Source organism: Eumetopias jubatus, unplaced genomic scaffold (genome assembly GCF_037043125.1).
Source record: "Eumetopias jubatus isolate StellerSeaLion01/CBP00866 unplaced genomic scaffold, mEumJub1_p1.0 scaffold_10, whole genome shotgun sequence".
Classification (NCBI taxonomy): Eukaryota; Metazoa; Chordata; class Mammalia; order Carnivora; family Otariidae; genus Eumetopias; species Eumetopias jubatus.
In genome coordinates, this window is record NW_028274816.1 from 71,848,776 (window position 1) to 71,864,681 (window position 15,906).

At 39.4% G+C, this 15,906-nt stretch overlaps 1 pseudogene; it reads left to right on the top strand.

Moving 5' to 3' along the window:
* The first annotated feature begins 15,376 nt into the window (after positions 1 to 15,376).
* Positions 15,377 to 15,470, top strand: LOC114197873 (U6 spliceosomal RNA; annotated as a pseudogene).
* The last annotated feature ends 436 nt before the right edge of the window (positions 15,471 to 15,906 follow it).

Consider the following 15,906-nt stretch of genomic DNA (forward strand, 5'->3'; position numbering starts at 1 on the left):
GCTCTTTGTTAAGTCTATTATTAGACTAATTTCAATTATTTTAGTTTTCACACCCAATACTTCTTCTTAGTTCCTTTCTGTTTTCTTGTTCCTTTTTTTTTTTTCTGTTGGGAGCATTTAGCTAGGAGGAGTTGCCTGACACTTTTCCTGTTTGGGGCTGAATTACTGTGGTGGCCAACTAGCATGAGTCTGTTCTCCTTGGGCTTTCACAAGTACTGGACTTCAGTGTTGCCCTAATTTGACTCCTGAGGACTCTTGAGCCAGAGATCAGAGAGAGCAGGTGAGAGAGAGGTAGATATTTGTCCCAAGGCAATGGCAATGAATAGCAGAAAAACTTTAGTAATTATTTCCTGTTTTATTATTTCCCAGCCAACTTCCCATACACACACACACACACACACACACACACACACACACACACACCTCATCATCCCAGAGTTTATTATAGCTTCCTCCTTTTCTTTATGTTTTCCCTCTTTGGTCTCTTCAAGATCACTCTTGGCAAGGGGATCCTGCAGTTGAGTCCAGCATCTTGGCTAGACACAGAACTGGAACTTCAAAGTGATTACATCCAGTCCCTTCATTTTACAGATGAGGACATGAAAGCCCAGAAAAGCTTGACCATCACACAGCCCATTAGTGGTGGATGTCCATGCTACTTCATGCCCCAGTAGCCCATTCTGAAGATCAAAGTCACCTCCACTAACGGTGATGCGTAGAATTCACTTAATGTTCAATCAATTATTAAAGCAAGTTCAATATTGCAGAGGTATTCCTAAGCCTGACTGTAATTCATTTAGTCCATCTTGAAGATGCATGCTTTTTATTTTATTTTTTTCATATTTCATGGCTTTCAAGGGTATTAACCACAACCCAAGGAAAAGAATCCTGGGGAAACTATATATACCACAGACACAGCTTTCTATGAAACTTCCTGAGTAGTAATAACAGACTGAAGAATAGCCCACAAACTGGGTAACATTCCAGCAGCCACAGGAGTACTCTGACCCTCCTATGTAGCCAAGCCCCATGAAAAGGCAGACTCTCTGCTGTCCACAGGGATGCAACCAACTCTGAGATTTTGAGTCTACAGACTTTGTGAGAGCAAGTTGCATTTTTTTTTTTTTTTCTGGGAAGGAAACCAGGGCTGGAATTAGCTAAGTGCTAATTGAAATGGCAGGCTTGACCTCTTGTTACTAAGATCCTGCCATAAGCCCTTATGCCTAAACTGTATCCCCCTCACTCAGGAGAAGACAACCCAGAGAGGAAAACGTGTCCCAAGAAGGGGGATTTAAATACAATTCCCATAATAAACGCCCAAACTTGCCTGGAGGATTTCGTTAGCTTCCACTTCAACAATAAATGCTCTATCTATGAAATTGAGAAACGAGAGCTAGGGATCAGGCACTGACATTTGCAAAGGAGAGAACATACATTCTCATCAAATATCACACTCAGTCCTGTAAGAACTAAAAAGGAGCTGCGTTAGCCAAATACTTGCTGTTAGGCTTCAGTCCCTCTGTCCACAATCTCTGTGAAAGTGGACAATGAAGGACAAGCTTTCTCTGGATTTGAGATTGGAGCTTACCTGGCACCCAACGTGTTAGTTCATTGAAGTCATCTGTGACTTCAGCCTCCTGGCACCCAACTTATTAGCTCTGACCTCCTCCTTCAGTGAATCCAGCAAAGTGCCCTATAAGACAGTCTATCTTTGAGTCATTGTTAATAGCGTTGTGCATGTCCCTTTACCTCTCCATGCCTTGGTTTTATATCAGTTGGAAAAGTGGAACCATGCTCATTCTAACTAAACTGTGCAAAGTTAAGGATGTATAGTATAATTCTACAAATAACTACTGAAACTAGAATGCAAAAGAGGATAGCCAAATAGCTGATACATCAATTAAAATGGAATATTAAAAATGTATTCAAATAACCCAAAAGAAGTCATGAAGGAGGAACAGAGGGACAATAAAGCAGAGAAGATGAACAGAAAAGAAATAATAAAATGGTAGACGTACATCAATTCCAATTGAAAGTCTGAGTTTGTCAGAATAGCTAAAACAGCAAGATCCAATGAAATAGTGTTTATAAGAGACACGGAAGACATGGGTAGGTTGAAAACAAGTGGGTGAAAATACATATACTATAAGAGCATAAGAAGACTGGATTGGCTATATTAAATCAAACAGATGCCTTCTAAACCAAGAGTATTACTGGTGATTGAGAGAAATATTCTAAAATGATAAAAAGATAAATTCAGCTGGAAGACATAAGACTCATTATGGCGTATGTACCTAATGACCAAGCTTGCCACTACATAAAGTACACACTGACAGAATTAAATTAAAGGAGAAATACGTAATTCCAACAACACACCTAGGAAGTTTTTTTTTTAAGATTTTTTTTTTTTTATTTATTTGAGAGAGGGGGAACAAGCAGGGGGAGGGGCAGAGGGAGAGAGAGAAGCAGGCTCCCCGCTGAGCAGGGAAGCCCAACATAGGGCTCGATCCCAGGACTCGGAGATCATGACCTGAGCCAAAGGCAGACACCTAACCAACTGAGCCACCCAGGTGCCCCACACCTAGGAAGTTTTAATACTCTCTCTCAAAAACTGATAGGATAACTAGACAAAAATCAGTAGTCATAGAAAATCCCAACAACTTCCTCTCAGATCAAGATCCATCAGTAGTTAGTTCTGTCAGCAGCACCCTGCTGAGAAGGATGAAGATGCAGAGTTTAGGCTCAAAACCAGTGTTTCCATTGATGATGTCTGCCATGGACATGGAATAGGAGAAATAAGGCTGCCCCTTGACCAATCCCCTTTTTTCACCTTGGCTGTGTATTAGGATCATCTGGAGAACCTTTTGCAAATACCGATGCCCGGGCCCCTCACCTAGAAATGTTGCTATAATTCATCTGTGGTACAGCCCAGCCATTGGTATTTTTCTAAAATCTCCACAGATGACTTCAATGAGTAGTGAGGGTTGAAAACCACTGTCCTAAACTCTAAGGAACTGGGCACTGTGAGTCTGATGAAGGGAATGTAAAGCGTGTAGGAGATTAAGGACCTTAAATGGATCATTTTATCTAGGAATCTCATTTCTAGAGAAATGATAATGACGTGCTCATATAATTTATATGCAAGAGTGTTTTTGCAGCTCAATGTACAATCGCAATAGATAGGTACATAGGTACAGATAGATAATAGGGAGGAAGGAAGGAAAGACACCTAATTCTTCAATAATGTGGAATCGATTAACTAAATTAAAATTAAGGTGTAATGGGTATATCTTAATAAGATGGTGTTGATATGTATTTCACATAAAGTATGTATATAATAAGGTAAGGGAGAGAATTATGTCACAAAGTACACTGTAAAATGTTCTATTTTTGAAAAAATACATGTGCCCCCCCAAAAAAGTGCAATAAAAAATAATCTTGATCAAAAAAATGCAATAAAAAATAATCTTGATCCAAAAAAAAGTGCAATGAAAAAATACATGTGTATACGCATCCACATGGAAAAAGTCCTCAAGGTGAATCATCAAAATATCAATCATATTTATCTCAATGTGCTGGTTAGTTAATTTAAGTGATTTTTTTAGTTTCCAATTTGTATAAAATGAATACACATTTTGTAATCTAATACAACAAAGGCTGGAAAACCAAGTCTTCTGATTCCAGTATCCACTCTGAAATGGGCACAGCCTTTCATCTATTTGCTCAGCTCTAATCCTTGAAGGAGGGTCACATGGATCGTTATTCATGCTGGTTAAGGAATTAAGAACTTAGAGCAACTCTGTGAAGGCTGTGGGAACGGCTCCATTACCTTAGGTGAAACAAACCAGGGAGGTCCCTTTGATCCGTGGTGCCCATTTCTTTCTGCCTTCTCAGGGTGGATCTGGAAGGCAACCTCTAGAGAGGGTGAGGCCAGCCTATACCCACCTGCTGTCCTTTCCAGGGTGTGGCTGGGAAAGTGGGAGCTGCTCAGACCTACCTCCAATTATCCTCCCACTCCAAGAAGGTCACACCTGTCGATCCATCTTCTTCCAATGGAAGGAATCTGGGCAGGCTCAGCTAGAAGGCATGGAAAGAAAGTAAAGTTTGTTTGGGGCACTCCATTCCTCCCTTCTCTTTTTCACACCATCCCTCCTTCTTCCTTTATGTTCGTTGCTTTTGAGACTTCAGATTCTCTTCTCCTGCAGGAAAAAAAAGTTCTCATTCTCATTAAATCATTAACATTTGCATTTTCAAGGAGAAATAGAGAAATAATGTTCACGAAGAAATGACTGTAATTAAAGAATCTCAAGCACCAACTTAGAGGAAGGATGGTGATGTTATGGGTCAGAAAAGCCTAAAACATCTGTGACCTGCAGTCTCAGTAGAAAAGGAATGGTAAATCCATAGAGCCACTTGCCATTGGGACATATTCCTTTAAGACAAGCTCTAGGGAGCACCTCCTACTGATTTTGAGAAACTAAGTGAAAAGGGAGTTTCTACCTGGACTCTAAAAGTGCAGCCTGGAACCCAAACCCTCTCCGATAAACCATCTCCTCCAGTCAGGCAAAGTAGCCCAGTGTTCTTGGTTCTATTCCTCATGTAGTCAACCATCTCCACACGGTGGTGTTAGCACCTTGGGATGCCTTCTCCACAAAGAGTCTAGGAAATATTCTTCGATGTCATGTCACCCAGCAAAGGTGGTGGTAGATCCTGCTGCCTCCTCTTCTCCCATCCCAAGGTAATGGTTTGCTCTTAAAAAGAGCTGTAAAGTACAGGTTCTTTCAGCCCTCTCCCTGCTTCACAGCTGCCAGGGTGATGGGTGCTTGTCAATACCACCCTCCAGTGACTGATTAGTTTGGTCTCCAATCGCTGTATAGTGATCATTTATCACAGGGCAATCTCTTATGACACAAAATATAGTACCCTTGTGACTCTTCACTCTCCTGCACTCACTGACAGCAAATGAAAATGACACTGCCTGCCAGGATCAGCCATAACTCAGCCTCATTTTCCAGAAAACCTTCATGGGGCACTACAGAATAATGAGATGTGCACTGCCTAGAGGTTACAGCCTAGCCCAGCTGTGGTACATTCAGATAAATCAGCCCAACACATGATCAATCCACCCAGAAATAAAAACCACTCTGTTCTCCTACATATTTTACTGTATAATTTAAGCAAATGAGTTCAATGCAATATTTCTCTGTAGTCATAACCCAAGAAGGTGACCAATATTGCCTTAACTGGTATTGGTTTGAGAAAGAACAGAAAATAATTTTCTGCCCTAATCTCATTTTCTGCCAACCTGCTTGAATGACTGAAAGAAATTTGCATCTGAAAAAATATTTATGAGAATGATAAATTGATGATGGTGGCGGTGATGATGACGTCATCAGTGACCACCCAGCTTATGGAATGCATTCTGCTCTGCAAAATGATATCACATTTATTTTTCATTTAGTCGTTACAAGGAACTCTGTGACATAGATAATGCAGGTGAATTATACATTTTTCAGATGAATAGCTGAATCCCAGAGGGTCTGACTTGCTTAGCATTGTACAAGTTCTTGAAGAGTACAGGGAGTAGACAGGAATAGAAGACCGAAGCCAGGTTTGAGCATCAACCTCACCATTTCCTAATCCAGCCATGTTTTTGAGCAACTTGGGAAATCCAACTTGACCTAATCCTTCCCATTTTACAGGTCATGGGACACATTCAACATAATTAACATTGAGGCAGAATTCACAAACCATAGAGCTATATTAAATGAAGCAAAATTAAAAAACAATAATGACTTGGCCAAAGTTATTTCACATTTACTGAGAAAACAGATTAAATGATGGATGAATTATTTGCTTTTCACTTTAATTTTATTTATTTGCTTATTTAATTACTTACTTCCTTTTATTATTTTTAAAAGATTTTATTATTTTAAGTAACCTCTACACCCAATGTGGGGCTCAAACTTACAACACTGAAATCAAGTGTCTCACACTCTATCAGCTAAGCCAGATAGGTGCCCTGAATTATGTATTTTTTGAGTAAAATTTAAATAATACTGATAGAACAACTACTCTCCTTCCGAGTAAGGTGTGGAGGTAAGAAGATACTCTCAGGGAGATGCTCCCTAGTTTGATATCATACTGTAAATAATAAAGGGGGGGTGCAGAAATGAAGATTTCCTAAATGTAGAACATAGCCCACTATGCAGTGAAGATTTGACCACCTTCCAGTTCATTGAATCAAGGGAAACAAACCCAAAAGTCTTATTTCCCGAAGGAGACAAAGTTAGAACCCAAATCACAGAATCCATGGAAAACCCACAAAGGATATCCCTGTCTCTAACTATCCTTCCACATGCTAGTCTGGAGAGGTTGTTTGACTTTTTAAAATAGTGCAAGACCTAGTTACATGCACATTTCTGTACCCTTAGATGATCAGGTATCTTCCCCCAATGAACTGTAGGCTCCATCTTATTCATCTGGTATCTCTCAAAACTTCCCTAATGCCTGGCATAAGATAATTTTTAAACATTGATATACAATTTGCATACTATAAAACTCCTGTTTTTCAAGTGTACCAATCAGTGGCTTTTACAATATTCACAAAGTTATGCAGCCATCACTACTATCCAATTCCAGAACATCTTCATCACATCATAAACCCCATACCCATTAGCAGAAACTCCCCAGTGCTCTCTTCCCCAGCCCATGGAAACAAGTAGCTTACTTTCTGTTTCTATGGATTTGCCTATTCTGCATGTTCCATATAAATGGAATCATAATATATGACCTTTTGTATCTGACTGGCTTCTTCCAAGTGGCATAATGTTTACAAAACCCACTCATGTTGTAGTGTGTATTATGACCTCATCCCTTTTGGGGGCTGAATAATATTCTATTGTGTGGATATACCAGCTTTTACTTACCCATTCATCTGTTAATGACCATTTGGGTGGCCTCCACGTTTTGGCTATCACACTAGGACTTTAATACACATTTGTTGAACAAAGTAGTGACCTTCTAACTATTAATGTAATATGTGAGATGGCCAATAAACATGAAAACAATTCATCCTCATTATTAATCAGAGAAGTAGAAACTAAGACCAGTGCAAAATCATATCCAGTTACCAGATTAGTCAAGATTTCCTACTCTAAGAGCTGTTGCCTTTGATAGTGTACTCATCCTGCACTGGTTACAGAAGTGCAAATTGGAGCAAGCAGTTTAAGGCAAGATATCTGAAAGATTAAGGCTCTAATAGAAAACACAGAAAAATGCTTTATCTGAGAAGATATCTGAGAAGATCATTATTTATAATGATCAAATATGGGAAATAAACCTAAATGCCCAACAATAATGAAATATTTAAAGAGAATTTGGAAATCGGAGGGGGAGACGAACCATGAGAGATAACGGACTCTGAAAAACAAACTGAGGGTTCTAGAGGGGAGGGGGGTGGGGGGATGGGTTAGCCTGGTGATGGGTATTAAAGAGGGCACGTTCTGCGTGGAGCACTGGGTGTTATACACAAATAATGAATCATGGAACACTACATCAAAAACTAATGATGGAATGTATGGTGATTAACATAACATAATACAAAAAATAAAGAGAATTTAGTGGACACACAGAAACAGTATAGCCATTAAAACTGCATTTGAAAATGGGTTTAACTGCATCAGAAAGTATTATTAATATTCAGTGAAAACAGGCATGGTATGGTTGATCACAAATATGTGAAAATCGCACAGAAAAATAGGAATTTGAGGAAACCTACAAAAATGTTAATATGAATTTATCTGAAAGGTGACATTACAGATGCTTTTTATGGTGATGGGAATGAAGAAAATAGGAAAAATCTTGGCCATAACTTCACCCATTATGTCTTATGCTGGACAGTTTTTATGTACATGTGACTTAGCTTTCTTTTAAATGGTAAGTTCTAAGAGGGTAAAGAACTATCTTAAACAGTACCATTTCTGTATTGGGTATAAAGCAAATATTTTTTTCATTAATTAAAAAAAACCCTTTTCACTTTTATTAGACCCCATTTAACCCACTCGGCCATGTATACATAGAACAAGTATTGCCAGTAATTTTCATTGTTAAGAACAAGGTAATGGATACACATAAGACTGAACAATGTAAGTTTCTGTAATTCTTTTCAACAGGGTCATCCCAAAGGTAGTTAAAGAAATGGTGGCCTGCATTACCTACTAGTTTGCCCGCCTCTGAGAACCTGCTGGAATAAAGGGCACGTGGGACACATTAGAACGTAAAATTTTCAGAGCATTGAGTAGATACAATGACAGAGGCAAATGATTGAAAAGTCACTGATGGGGTGAAATATATCACACTAAGTTTTGCTGCCAACACGGAAAGTATGTTTTCATTCTGTTTCCACGAGTGAAGGGGCAGGTAAGAGAGAGCATTCTAGTCATTGGGAAGAAATTGAGCAGTATTGGTCTTTATGTTTATGCAACTGTTACAAGTTGTGAGTTAGACCTTTAAATGCATTTGCCACCAGCATCTTTTTTCCATTAGATTTAAACATTCAAGTCCCTTTTACGGAAAATATACTCCCACATGGCCTTAATTCACTTCTACTCAACTTATCAAAACATTATCCCGTAAGATTCATTTTAAGTCTAGAAAATTATCTGAGCTTCTTGTGTGAGGCTGCTTTAGTTCTTCTTATAAACAAGTTCTCTCAATTACTGGTTTTACATGCCCTTCAACTTTGCATGTGTTTGTGTGACTTGAGTTTAACTTAAAATTCAATACCTTTGAATTAGAGTGGCAGATGTTATCCAGATAATTCAAATGTAAGTATCCGTGCAGTTCAAATGATCTCAAGTAAAGAATGGTCTGAAATGATGTGCTTTAGTTTTTGTTTGTAGACAAATGAAAGAGTTAACTCTTAACTTTCTCTGGGTACCTAGCAAAGTCATGTTTCAGTTGCCCTTTGTAAAACAATAATAAATAAAATGAATTGTAAGAATTTGTATGTGCTGAGGCTTGTGTTATGGATTTAATGCATGTTCACATTTAATCCTCAGAAGATGGTAAAAGGTAGGTATTATTTTGGGCCCCATTTGGTAGATGAGAAAATTAAGGGGAAAATTATATAACCACAAAAAAGGGAGCTTCCATAAAACTATTCCATAACCTATAGAATTATTTATAGCATCCCCAAACTGGAAATAACCCACATATCCACTAACAGATGGACAAACTGTCATATATTCATGGAAGGGAATACTACTCGGTGATGAAAAAAAAGAAGAAGATGGGGTGGCTGGGTGGCCCAGTCAGTTAAGCGTCTGCCTTCGACTTGGGTCATGATCCCAGGGTCCTGGGATCGAGCCCCGCTCAGTGAGAGGCCTGCCTCTCCCTCTCCCTTTGCCTGTCGCTCTGCCTACTTGTGCTCTCTCTCTGTGTGTGTCAAATAAATAAAAATAGTTTAAAAAAAGAAGAATGCAACCATTTATATGTGTTACAACATGTATAAGTCTCAAAACATGTTGAGTAAAGAACCCCACAAAAAACATATATAAATATAAGATATAAAAGTCATCTTGTAGAATTCAATTTACATAAAGTACTAGAAGAAGTAAAACCAATCGGTAGGGGTATAAATCAAAGGAGGGGCAGGTATTGCTTGAAAAGGGACGAGGGAATTTCTAGGAGTGATGAGAGTGTTCTATACCTTGATCAAGGTGGAGGCCACATAAACGCATGTGTTTGTCAAATGTTTGTCAAAACTCACTGAACTATGCACTTTATTTGATGAGAATCGTATGTCAAAGAAAGGATACTGATAGATAAATATAGATAGATGATAGATTGATAGGTAGATAGATAGATCTGAATATTTGGGTGGGTGGGAAATTTAGGCATTTTCTCAAGGTTATGCAGTTATAAGGAAAGTAGAATTTGAGCACAATTTGAACACAGGGAGCCTAACTCCAATCTGACTCCTTGCCAAGTAGTTTATCAAATAATCCACAAGTACATTTGGCAGCACCTATATTCTCCTAGCTGGTGTAGGGATTAAAGAAATTTGATCAAATGAGTTAATACATGTGAAGTGCTTTTTACAGTGCCTGGCATATAGCAAGAGCTCAAAAGTGTTAAGCACCATTATTATGAGATACAAGCTTTGGCCTCAAGGCAATTACAGGGTACCTGGGGAAAGAAGTCATTGATTCATAAATCATTAACCAACAATACAAGAATCATAGTTTAGTATACAAAAATGGTGTAAGGAAGTACCTAAAGCCAAAATCTGAAACTCAGTGTCTACAGGTGCCAAGCAGCTTAACAAAAGTGCAGTAGGGATGTGGGACACTGGAAAGCACAGGTCTCATCCAGTGGGATAGTCACTCACTCCAACCTATTGTTGCCATATGGAGACGCCATCCCAGTATTGCCAAGTGTGTTTTTAAAGAACCCAGAAATTCAGATGTTTATGTCAAATCTATTTAGAAATGTTGTACAATAGTTCAGTGCTTTAAAAAGTGCATGATCTTTGGGTTACAAGCTACAAAATGCATCTTAAAGGGATAATCTTAAGAAGACTTTTAGAGGCCACACAAGCATATGGTTTCCCACCTTACTCTTCTACTCACACACAATCTTGATGTGGGAATCCAAACTAGAGAGGTGTCAACTGCCCAAGATCACCCAACTAAAGGCACATCTGAGAATTCAGTCTACACAGATGTCAGTGTTGAATTAACACCAAAGCTGGCCACACATCTCTGTGAGTTTGGTCCCCATGGGATGGACTGCAGAAGGAAAGCTTCAGGAAGAAGTGAGCTTGGAATAAGATTTGGGAAGAAACACTACAAGTGAACGTATGTCATGGGAAATGCATAGAGAAAGTTCAAAATGTGTTCAGTAGAGTCTAAGGTCATTCCAGTTTGAGGTGGAAAGAGTCTTGAAATGGCTTAAGGAGAGTTCTGGGAGCCACAGGAGTTCTATATTTTATGTCACCCTCTACGGGGACCATGGGAAATTGATAGAGCTGTGTGGTGCAAGGACCGGTAAAAGTGGACTTTCGAAAGGCAGCTTGATGCCAGTGGTCTTCTCTACTGTCAAGAGGTCACATTAGCCATGTCCTTTCCCCTCTGAACCCAGATTTTCTATTTATGGGAGGAGGAGGGGAGGGAACAGAAATCAGAGGAACTATAATTTATCTGAAGAATAAGCAACGAACTAAGGATAATTTATCAGTCAGACTCAAGGAACTGGATTCAACCCAGTTATGATTTTCCCCTTCCACCAAACTTTTTTTAGATGTAGATTTGTTAGACACCCTATCTGAGCACACAGTGAATACTTTAGTGACCCTGCTTCAAAATTTTCTGTTCCAGATGCATGCAGAAATTGACATTCATAAACCAAGATGATCTCTATGCCAAAAGACCATTTTGACCATTCTTTCGACAGATATTCACTGTGTGTTTATTCTATGCCGTATACTGTGCTGAGCCCTGGGGATTCAATGTTGATCAAAAGCAGACCTGTTCTTCCTACTCGTGAAGCTTAAAAGTCTACTCATGGAGAGAGACATTAATCAAATAAATGTAAATGTACAATGTGATAAGTGCCATAAAGAGGTATTGCATGGGCTCAGAGAACATCTGGTAGGAGGATTGAACCTAGTCAGGGAGATCAAGAAAAGCTTCCTTGAGGAAGTAATGATTGAGTTGAGCTCTCCAAATTAAGAAGACATTTTTACAGCAACAGGAGTAGAGAATCCAATCAGGAGAAAGAGCTGTAGTTGTGTGTAGTGGTTCACAAGAACAGGTTACCGAATTTTCAGGAATTTTGCAAACCCGTTGATGTCATGTTGAGAATATTTACACTGTGGACATGGGCAAATGTTACAAGATCAGGGATCTTGTTTTTGTTCTTGTTTTTTGGTGTGTGTGGGGGTGGGTGGGACTGCATTGTTTTCACAGAGAGACAGTTTCCAAACAATTGCCGTCATGTCATCATAAAGTGTTATGATTAGAGACAGAAGAACAGATACACTGGACAAAACAGAAAGTCAAGGGTCAAGTGTATTAAGCCTGAAGAGAAAAAAATGGTGGGAGATACAGCAGACAGCCAAGTAGGGGCTGGACGCTGCACAGTTATAAAGGCTTGTTAAGCATTTTATTCTTCATTTTAAGAGCAGTGGGAAGCCCTTGATGTGTTCATAAGTAGGATAAAAAATTTAAGCAGATGGTGGTTTTGGTAAGATCCATCTGCTCACACTTTGGAGACTGGGTTGGAAGAGAGCAAGAGAAGATGGGGATGACCACTTTGAAGGCAATAAGTAGTCCAGGAAACAGATAATAATAGCTTGGACGAGAGTGTTGACAGTAGAGATGAAGAGACATAGCAGATTGTGTATGTTAGGGAGATAAAAATCAATAGGATTTGGTGAAGGACTTAAACGTAGCAGTGAGTGGGTATAAATTTTATAACTGGATATATGGACTGGACCCTTCCCCAAACCAGAAAACATTGAAAGAGGATCACCACTTTTAGTGGCAGGGAGAGATAGGAGTTGTTTGGCACCTGTTTGGCTTGACAACTTTGAGACAACCAAAAGGGCATTAGGGATGAGCGATCTGGGCTGGAAGTGTGAGTTGTAGAGTCACTTTTTATGAAATAATTGAAAACGTGGGCTTGGACTAGTATAGTGAGGGTATGAAGTGAGATGCTAATTGGACTTAGCATTGAGTTTTAAGGAATTCCCAATTTTGAGGATATTTTTGAGAACAATGAGCCTGAAAAGAAGACTGAAAAAGAGTAATTAAAATTCTGTTCATTTCAGCAACAAGTCAATCATAGGTTTAGCAAACACTACCCTAACTGGTATGATGGAGGGCAAATGGCAGATTGAAAACAATAGAGAGTGTGGATGGAGAGAAAGTGGAGACAGTATGTATGGACAACTCTCTCAAGAAGTCTGGGTGGCTGGCATAATACCCTCTAGTTCCATCCACTTCATTGCAAATGGCAAGATTTCAGGGTTTTTTGATGGCTGCATAATATTCCATTGTGTGTGTATATATATATATATATACACACCACATCTTTAACCATTCACCTGTTGATGGGCATCTTGGCTCCAATCAGAGAAAGACATGTATCATATGACCTCACTTATATGAGGAATTCTTAATCTCAGGAAACAAACTAAGGGTTGCTGGAGTGGTGGGGGGTGGGAGGGATGGGGTGGCTGGGTGATAGACATTGGGTAGGGTACGTGCTATGGCGAGCGCTGTGAATTGTGCAAGACTGATGAACCATGGACCTGTACTTCTGAAACAAATAATACATTATATGTTTAAAAAAAAAAAGAAGAAGAAGAAGACAGTAGGAAGGGAAAAATGAAGGGGAAATCGGAGGGGGAGACAAACCATGAGAGACGATGGACTCTAAGAAACAAACTGAGGGTTCTAGAGGGGAGGGGGATGGGGGATGGGTTAGCCTGGTGATGGATATTAAAGAGGGCATGCACGTATTGAATGGAGCACTTGGGTGTTATACGCAAACAATGAATCATGGACCACTACATCAAAAACTAATGATGTAATGTGTGGTGATTAACATAACATAAAATAAAATAAAAAAAAAGAACTCTGGGTGGCTGGGTGGCTCAGTTGGTTAAGAAGGGGTGCCTGGGTGGCTCAGTTGTTTAAGCATCCAACTTTCAATTTCGGCTCAAGTCATGTCAGCGTCGTGAAATCGAACTCCGCATAGGGCTCTGTGCTAAGTATGGAGCCTGCTTGAGATTCTCTCTCTCGCTCTGCCCCTCCCCACACCCCACCCCCCACCCCCGCATGTAGCTGCATGAGTGCTCTTTCTTGCTCTCTCTCTAAAAAAAAAGAAAAAGAAGAAGAAGTATGGCTGAGATGGATAGAGATGTGGGACCTAAAAGCTATCTGTTTTTTTGTTTTTGTTTTTTTAGTGGAAGAGATACTAAGGACGTTTAAAACAAAAACCAAAGGGGCCCCTGGGTGGTTCAGCTGGTTAAGCTTCTGCCCTCGGCTCAGGTCATGAACCCAGGGTCTTGGGATCCAGCCCTGCCTTAAGGCTCCCTACTGAGCAGGGAGCCTGCTTCCCCCCTGCACCTCCCCCTGCTTGTGCTCTCTCTCTCTCTCAAATAAATAAATAAAATCTTTTTAAAAAGTAAAACAAAACCAAAAACACTGGGATAGCCCAAGTTGAGAAGGAGAATCTTAATACATGAGATAAACTAGGAGAGTCAGGAAGCCATATGCAACCTAAAGGAAGCAGTACCAGAGCCTATGGTAATGAGGAAAAAGAGATGAGCTGAATACTGTTGGGTTGAGGTTATGTGTTTTTCATACTGGAAACCTATAGGCATTTCTGTCCGATGGTTTTTATTGTTATCTCTAAAGCTTATAGACTGAATTGCTACACTCTTCACCCAGGAGGGAAAAAAATTGAACCAACATCCCTCTATGGTTTCCCTTTGAAAAATCTTTGAACATGGTTTAAATTGCATGTGTGTTGAATTTGTCTGATCTTAAAAATCTCAGACCCTTAGAAGCAGAAATTAATGATCTTATCGGATCCCTTCATTTCAATTCATTCCCTGAATATGCATTGGGCACTCACATTGCCAGACACTTTGCTAATCACTGGGGATTCAAAGATAAACAAGTGAGCCTCTGACCTTGAAAAAGTAATGGAATAAAAATATTTATGCAATTAACTATAATAAAGTTCCAAGCACTACCATGAACAGAACTGGAGGTTTCCAGAGGAGGGAGCTAGTTCCTTACAGGGCCAAGAAAATGATCCAGGTCTCTAGACTCCAAATAGAATGTCTTTCTCACTATCCATATATAATATTACTCTTATTATTCCACAAAAAAAGATTTGCTGTGTAAATCTATTTGTTTAACCCACAAAGATAATATAATCTTTCAGTCTTCTTGTTAATGTACTCCCATCACTAATCCAAGATCAACACTCATATATACTATTGGCTGAGAACTCTATGATTTGGATTCTGGTATAAACCACTCATTTCCCTTTAAACATTAGTTTGAAAACCATTAAACAGTTGATGGCCATCACCCCACGTCCATTATTCACTGGAACAATTCTACTTAGCTCTGTCTATATAAGGCCACAGAACCAACCGCAATTTTGTTAGTACCTTTATTTTTTTGTTACTGCCACTGTCATAATTCTAACCTACTAGTAACCAAAATGTTTGCCCATTTTTTAGTTTCATTTCTTTGACCCTCTAGATTGAACCTATACTAATGACTAAGAAGTAAAATTTTGGGTTACTGACATTTTGGCATCAGATAGAGTCAAATATACATTAAAATGAGTGCTCCCTTCAGCAGCACATCTACTAAAATTGGAATGATGCAGAGAAGATGAACATGGATAACATACATTAAAATGAATTCTTACCTTCTTGTGCTTTTTCAGAAATTTATTAAATATTTACCAAAGCCCTACAATTGCCTGGGATGAGGCGAAGTGCATAAGGGGGAATAATAAACAAGATGGTTTGGGCTCTCTAGGAGCTCCTGGTATAAATCCAGAGAATCAGTTTTGGGCCTTTTCAAACCTTCAATTTTGTTGGAAAGAGCCATCTTGGAGTGGGAAAAAATAAAACTTTCTAGAATGAAGACTAACAACAAAGGTCATCACGGCCAGATTCACTTCCATGACAATGATTCTGAAGCAGCAAAGGGGCAGCTGGGTAGCTCAGTTGGTTAAGCTTCTGTTTAACTCATTTACTCTCTTTAGAGTTTTCTCCAACTCTGGGGGCGGGGGGTGGGGGGCTGCTCTCCGCAGTTTGCTTCCCTCCAACAAGGAGAAGAATACAATGAGCAAGAGAGTTAGGATGGA